Source organism: Malus sylvestris, chromosome 7, assembly GCF_916048215.2.
Source record: "Malus sylvestris chromosome 7, drMalSylv7.2, whole genome shotgun sequence".
Taxonomy (NCBI): Eukaryota; Viridiplantae; Streptophyta; class Magnoliopsida; order Rosales; family Rosaceae; genus Malus; species Malus sylvestris.
The window spans coordinates 2,737,774-2,745,652 of NC_062266.1; the positions used below are offsets into that span (position 1 = coordinate 2,737,774).

The following is a 7,879-nucleotide window of genomic DNA, read 5'->3' on the forward strand; positions in this document are numbered from 1 at the left end:
CGTTGCAATTTTTGTATATTTCATTGCTGCATCTAACCTCTTCGTTAGACTGCCTACGTACCCTAAACAGGGATCAAGCCATTCGTAGTTCATCAATTCACTACACTCGAATATGCATCAATTAAATTGCTCTGTCTCAACAATATATCACAATGCATAACATGCAATATTACAAGGGACAAATGATGGAGCACAATCATATTCACTAGTCATAAAGTTCAACGAGTCTAATCATAATTACCATTACCATAACCATAACCAACATCATTCCATAATCACATCAATCAATAATGTCAACCATCACATCATCAATAACACATACAACACGTCGAAATGCGGGGCTAGAGCGACACAGTTCGGCCGAAGACTACATATATGGAAAAGGGGATTTTGGACCCTCACTCAACGGAATCCAAATCAGGATACGATTCCAGACCATCACTCAACGGAATTGCAAAATAGAAGGGATTCCGGACCATCACTCAACAGAATCCAAATCAGGATACGATTCCGGACCATCACTCAACGTAATCGCGGAGTAGAAAGGATTCCGGACCATCACTCAACGAAATCCAAATCAAGATACAATTCTGGACCATCACTCAACGGAATTGCGGAATATAAGGGATTCTAGACCATCACTCAACGGAATCCAAATTAGGATACAATTCCGGACCATCACTCAAAGGAATTGCAGAGTAGAAGGGATTTCGGACCATCACTCAACGGAATCCAAGCAGAACTCAGTTCTGGACCACTTAACAGAACCGAACGGAAGTCCAAGAAGCATAACTACGGCTTGAAGAAACAAGACAGGATTCAAGTTACTCAATTCACGTAAACTCAACGAAACGAAACAATATCGAGCAACAAATCCCCATCACAATGGGTTATCGGTCCATTACTAGACCTCACATCTCCCAAGCAATTCAATATGCATTTCAATCACATGTCACACCATTTCCAATACACAAGTCAAATCACATTTCACTACATCATACCAATCACTATGCTACCAACATTATATTTCAATCCATAGCTTGACATATCAAGGAATCACGAAGCACAATATTAATATTTAATTACGTTAATCAATCAATGAGATAGCATATCATTTCACGAATTTAATTAAAGAACTCTACATAATTCCATACTTGGGTTATGAATAATAACATGGTAATTCTAATTTGTATTCACAAGATCCATTGTGGGTAATTCTCATTCACTCGAATCTAGGATTCTAAGATAACCTTATGGAAATGAGCAAGAGCAAGGATTCCGGCCCACTCAATGTAATCCAACAACATCGGGTTCCGGACTACTCAACGGAACCAAAATATCAAATGGTTTTTCATAATTTACCCAGACCTGTCGCATGTGAAATAAGTGTCTACATCATGGAAATGGTGCATCGGGCAAACAACAACCTGGATATGTTGCGAAGCTCGTGTGAGCGACAATAATACAAGTATGTGATAATAATGATAAAACCAACCATCAATCACAGTTTATAAACTTTGAATATAATCATTCATAAGAAATTAATACCAAACCTTTGCAAACTCCGAAGGAGTCACACAGACACCCAACTGCTTTTCTAAATCAAACTCAAAGTTCTCAAAGCCAAAATTCACGGATACATTCAAAACTAGAGCTAGAGAGATGTCGTTCGGCCGAAGCCTACACAAGTAACCAAATAGGAAGTGGCCCTCCAAAGCGGATCAACCAAGCAGAGTCACCCTTGAGAAAGTAACCAAATAGGTAGTGACCCCCCAATGCGGATTAACCAAGCAAAGTCACCCCTGAGAAAGTAACCAAATAGGTAGTGACCCCCCAGTGCGGATTAACCAAGCAGAGTCAATCCTACAACTATTGGAAAATGATCACCCAATGCGGATTAACCAAGCATGATCACCTCTAAATGTGTATGGCTATACCTAGGATATAAGGATCGCCCAACACGGATTAACCAAGCGCAATCCACAAATAGTATGGTCCCCTAACGTGGATTAACCAAGCAGGACCATCCAGTACCATTGCTACGTGGTGCAAACTTAGTGTCACCTAACCCCATGACACTAGGGTAATGGTCCTTTACAATCCATCATTTTTCTCAAACCATAAAATATATATATATTTCAAAACACAATCCATCAACAGTTCAAATATCCAAGTCACATAATTCACTTTATTTTCAACATGATACCTCCATCCACAACATGTAGCATATCAAATAATTAACGAAGCATATTATTCTCAAGCCACATTGATCAACTAAAATAATCATAATAATAACAATCATATCCAGCGTCATTCCACATTCCTGTCAATTCATCATTTCATAACTCAAAGATGCATGATCTTAGCATTTAACTACGTTAATCAATCAATGCGAAAACATATCATACAAATCATACATATCTAACCACATTTCATAAACGTTTCCAAGCTTCTGTCGATCCACAATTAATAAACATAGATTGATGCTAAAAATAAAAATAACAATTCAATAGAAAGCACATTTAATAAACAAGTATAACTCAATATGGTGCCACTAATACATATATCGAGACACACGTCACTGGGAATGACACGTCATCGTGATGAGCCAACTAAGCTCCATCAAGCCTTAACAACAAACTAGAGATAAGCGACAGTCTAGAGTAGAGCACGTTGACTAGAACATCAACCGTCGATAAGGTAGGTCCATTAAGGTCAACAACCTAAGGTTATTCAATCTGGGAGATCCACACATCGGATTTCTGATCTGAAAGTTCTCAAAGGTCCAACAACTAATAACTAGGGTGTTCACAAAATTGTACGACAGTCCAACAATCGGATTGTCATCAATCATACAAACAAGTGGCGGTCCAATTTGATCACCACACCAAACAATTGAATTTCGGGAAATCGAGCTAGACATAGGTTCACAGGGTCACTAGAAGATATTTGGTGCTTAGACAACACTCTTGGACGGTCCCACGCACCGCCACACGCATGTATTCAAGGTGGAGGGGATAGAAACCCCAAATTTTCAACATTAACTAAATAAACTAAAATTTACGTGGTAGCTAGAGCTCAACAAGGGAAACACTTTTCACAATTAGGCCGATGACAAATTCTAACCGGAAATGGCCCAAATTCACCAGAGAAACCGGATTTCTAGGGTTCTAAACACCCAATTCTAAAATGAATACAAAAGCACAAACTAAGCATACCAACTTGAAGATTATGAAGAGTAGATAAAGTTTCATACCTCACTTGAAGGAAATGGTTGCCGGAATCGCCGGAAAAATGACAAAACCGTCGGGAAAACCCATGGAACTTTGCTGCCTCGATCTGGAAAAATAGATAAGAAAATGGAAATCTAACATAACAGAGTTGTAAGGCTCGTCAAGAGCTTTCCATGGACATCAAGATCACCCAAAATGGAGATCAGATGACGGAGATATAACCGGGTCAAGTTGGCTAGTTAACGGGTGAAAATCACCCCAAAAACGGGTCAAAAATCAGACCCTCTCCCTTTTTTTTTCAGAAAACTTCCCCCTTTCTAATTAGTCCCTCACTCTTTTATTAAACTCCTTAACCTTTAAACACATGTGGGAATTAAATAGTTCCCACAATCTATAGTTCACAACTTCAAACGTCCGTAACTATATTGTTATAACTCGGACTTGCAAACCGCTTTTGCCTATGCGCTCGTGGCTTCGAGACCTATTCGAAAACGTTACTTGTGACCTCAAAAGGTCGACAAATTTTTTGATAATTACCTTCCAAACTTCAAACTTCGTAACTAATTTAATTAAAATCTAAATCCAACAACAACAACAACAAAGCATTTTCCCACTAAGTGGGGTCGGCTATATGAATCCTAGAACGCCATTTCACTCGGTTTTGTGTCATGTCCTCCGTTAGATCCAAGTACTCTAAGTCTTTTCTTAGGGTCTCTTCCAAAGTTTTCCTAGGTCTTCCTCTACTCCTTCGGCCCCGAACCTCTGTCCCGTAGTCACATCTTCGAACCGGAGCATCAGTAGGCCTTCTTTGCACATGTCCAAACCACCGTAACCGATTTTCTCTCATCTTTCCTTCAACTTCGGCTACTCCTACTTTACCTCGGATATCCTCATTCCCAATCTTATCATTTCTCGTGTGCCCACACATCCCACGAAGCATCCTTATCTCCGCTACACCCATTTTGTGTACGTGTTGATGCTTCACCGCCCAACATTATGTGCCATACAACATCGCTGGCCTTATTGCCGTCCTATAAAATTTTCCCTTGAGCTTCAGTGGCCTACGACGGTCACACAACACGCCGGATGCATTCTTACACTTCATCCATCCAGCTTGTATTCTATGGTTGAGATCTCCATCTAATTCTCCGTTCTCTTGCAAGATAGATCCTAGGTAGCGAAAACGGTCGCTTTTTGTGATCTTCGCTAGATTGCTCCGGTCATTAGTGTGGATAAGTATATAAATGGATAGAGATAGGAAAGCAAACACAAGATGTACGTGGTTCACCCATATTGGCTACGTCCACGGAATAGAGGAGTTCTCATTAATTGTGAAGGGTTTACACAAGTTTTACATAGGTTCAAGCTCTCCTTTAGTGAGTACAAGTGAATGATTTAGTACAAATGACATTAGGAAATATTGTGGGAGAATGATCTCGTAATCACGAAACTTTTAAGTACCGGAGTGTGGTATCGTCTTGACTTGCCTTATCTGTCCCGTAGGTAGATGTGGCCTCTTCTCGGGAAGTACTCTTCCTCCATCTAGGGGTGGTATCTTTAACTGGTGGAGATGCACAAGGTAATGTATTAATTTCACTTGAAGCTTACTTGTAGTTTCAGGCTTGGTCAAGCGCGATACAAACCATGTAGTAGGAGTCCCCCAAGTCGCCGAGCTAGGGGATCTGCTGAAAGAGGTGACAGACAAGGTAAGCAATCATAACTCCAAGCAATCAGTCCCAGATCAGAACTTTGATTTCGAGTTCCGGCTGATTGTTCACATTCTCCCTATCTTGCAGGCAGCATGAAGGATAAAAAGAAGAAAAATGAGAAGAGATGATATGAGATACTTTTGCTTTTGAAGAAGTAACTTTCCACAAGCTTATTCTTGAACTGGGCTGGAGGGTTTTCTGGTTTCCTCAAGAGTATAAGGCCGACTGAAGAATTTGAAGGTCAAAACAAGTCCATCAAATCTATAGTACGTTCGACCCTGCTGATATGTGATACTTTTGCTTTTAACAGAGTAGTGGATGTATCGGCACGTGTGCTGTTACGCTTGTCTCCACATGCTTCCTTGTATCCTTCTCACTTGCCCTATTTGTTCCTCAGGCAGATGCGGTATCTTCCCTGGAAGCATAAGATGTTGAAGATGAGTACTCGAGAGCAATGCCAGGTAAGTAATCAAGTAAGGGGTTCCAGGCAGTCAGTTCCTGACTGGAAGCTTGATTCCAAGTGCTGACTGATTGCTCTCTTTCTCCTTGTCTTGCAGGTAAGAACAAAGCCAAAGGAAAAGATAGGGAAAAAGCATGATATGGGATACTCTTGCTTTTAACCCTGATGATATGAGATATTCTTGCTCTAGTATAGCTTGTTTGCAGAGGTATTATCGGGGGGAAAGAAAGCTGAATATTTCGAAAGGCTTCTTTGGGAGTGCCCTCTCATATATGAAGAAGGGTTGAGCATTTTTGCAAGTCTGCCTGTCCGTTGGGGATAAAGGTCGACATATATAGGAGTCTCCCTAACAACAAGTAGTAATGCTATTCCTTTACCCTGCTTGGTCATAGCACGGTAGTGGGAGCTGCCAGCTTCACATGTTTTAACTCTGTCAGAGCACTTTGAAAAAGTGGTCTGTGGTATCTGGAAAGCTGATGTTGCGTGTGAAGATTACAGACAAGCTTTATCCAAGAAGATCCGGCTCTTGAAGTTGGGAAAGTGGTGTCTCTTCGGTTTTCGAACAACAATCTTGTCGAAGATCTGGCTCTCGAGATTCGGAGAACGATGCCTTTTCGATTTTTGAGAAAGCAATCCTGCTAGGGGTCTGGCTCTCGAGATTCGGAGAGCGGTGTCTCTTCGTTTTTTGAGAAAGTAATCATGTTGGGAGTCTGGCTCTCGAGATTCGGAGGGCGGTGCCTCTTCGATTTTGGAGCAAACAATCTTGTTATGAGTGTTTTCTCGAATGTGAGAAAAGGTTGCGCATGTTTGCTAGTCTACCTTGCCACGAAGCACAGAGGTTGACACACAGGGACTTTCCAATTATCCAGCAGTGGTACTGTTCCTTTACCCTTGTGGGTAATAATATGGTAGCTAGACCTTCAAAATTTATGTGTCTAAACTTTGTTAATGCTGTTTCTTTGCTATTCTTTTACCCTTCTTGGTCAGAGCGATGTAGTGGGAGCTGCAAGCTTCACGTGTCTCAACTTTGTCAGAGAACTTTGGCAAAGTTATCTGTGGTACCCATGAGCTAATGTTGCGTGTGGGAAGTGGGTGATTGAACAGTAAGATTCATGTGCTTTCTACTTCACCAGAAATCTTCGACATAATGCCTATAATTTCCGCAAAGCTGAGTGTGCGTGTGACATGTGCTAACAAGGCTGGAAAAGTAGGTGCCTCTTCGATTTCTGAGATCTGCCCTCGTGGTCTCTGAGCAGCCCAGCTTTTGAGAAAGCAAGCGCCTCTTCGATTTCTGAGATCGGCCTTCGTGGTCTTTGAGCAGCCCAACTTTTGAGAAAGCAAACGTCTCTTCAATTTCTGAGATCGACCCTTGTGGTCTCTGAGCAGCCCAGCTTGTGAGAAAGCAAACGCCTCTTCAATTTCTGAAGCTCCGTCGAGTGCAGATTTTTATAGAGGCTGACATTAAGTTCCAGAGCACACTTAAATCTCCACCAGTAGAAGCTTCATTCTTGCACTTCTAAGATCTTGATTTGTCCGACATCTTCTCTCTTCAACACCTTTGAAAATGTCTGGCCCCTCCGACCGTCGTTTTGACTTGAACCTTGTTGAAGAGGCAGCCACGCCTTCTCCAGACAACATATGGCACCCATCCTTCGTCTCCCCTACTGGTCCTCTTACCGTTGGGGATTCTATGATGAAGAATGATACGACCGCTGCGGTAGTGGCCAGAAACCTTCTCACTCCCAAAGATAACAGACTACTTTCCAAACGGTCTGATGAGTTGGCTGTTAAGGATTCTCTGGCTCTCAGTGTTCAGTGTGCAGGTTCTGTGTCTAACATGGCCCAACGCCTATTTACTCGAACCTGCCAAGTTGAATCATTGGCGGCTGAAGTGATGAGTCTCAAACAGGAGATTAGAGGGCTCAAGCATGAGAATAAACAGTTGCACCGGCTCGCACATGACTATGCTACAAACATGAAGATGAAGCTTGACCAGATGAAGGAATCTGATGGTCAGGTTTTACTTGATCATCAGAGATTTGTGGGTTTGTTCTAAAGGCATTTATTGCCTTCGTCTTCTGGGGTTGTACCGCGTAATGAAGCTCCAAATGATCAACCTTTGCTGCCTAATCCTTCTAGGGTTCTGTCCAGTACTGAGGCTCCAAATGATCCCCCTCCAGTGCCTGCTCTTTCTGAGGCTCTACCGACTGCTGAGACTTCTCCTAAGCAACCTTTGTGAAGGCTCCCTCTTGTTTGTTTATTTTGACTCATGTATATGTACATATTTGTAACTTATCGGGGATATCAATAAATAGCTTTCCTTCATTTCAACGTATTGTGTTAAATACACCAAAGCCTTCTTCGCTAAGTTCTTTGAATTTTCTTTTGTTGAAGCTTGTATGTTGAAGCTTTGTGAGTGGAGCATGTAAGTTGAGGTAGTATTCCCTTAATTTCCCGAGTGAGGAAAACTTCTCGGT

At 41.7% G+C, this 7,879-nt stretch overlaps 1 long non-coding RNA gene across 1 annotated transcript; it reads left to right on the forward strand.

Annotated features, from left to right (window-relative positions):
• The first annotated feature begins 3,815 nt into the window (after positions 1–3,815).
• Positions 3,816–5,942, forward strand: LOC126628481 (uncharacterized). The gene is made up of 3 exons (XR_007625441.1): positions 3,816–4,939; positions 5,030–5,208; positions 5,340–5,942. It is a non-coding gene; the product is annotated as an uncharacterized LOC126628481 (long non-coding RNA).
• Positions 5,943–7,879: the final 1,937 nt, after the last annotated feature.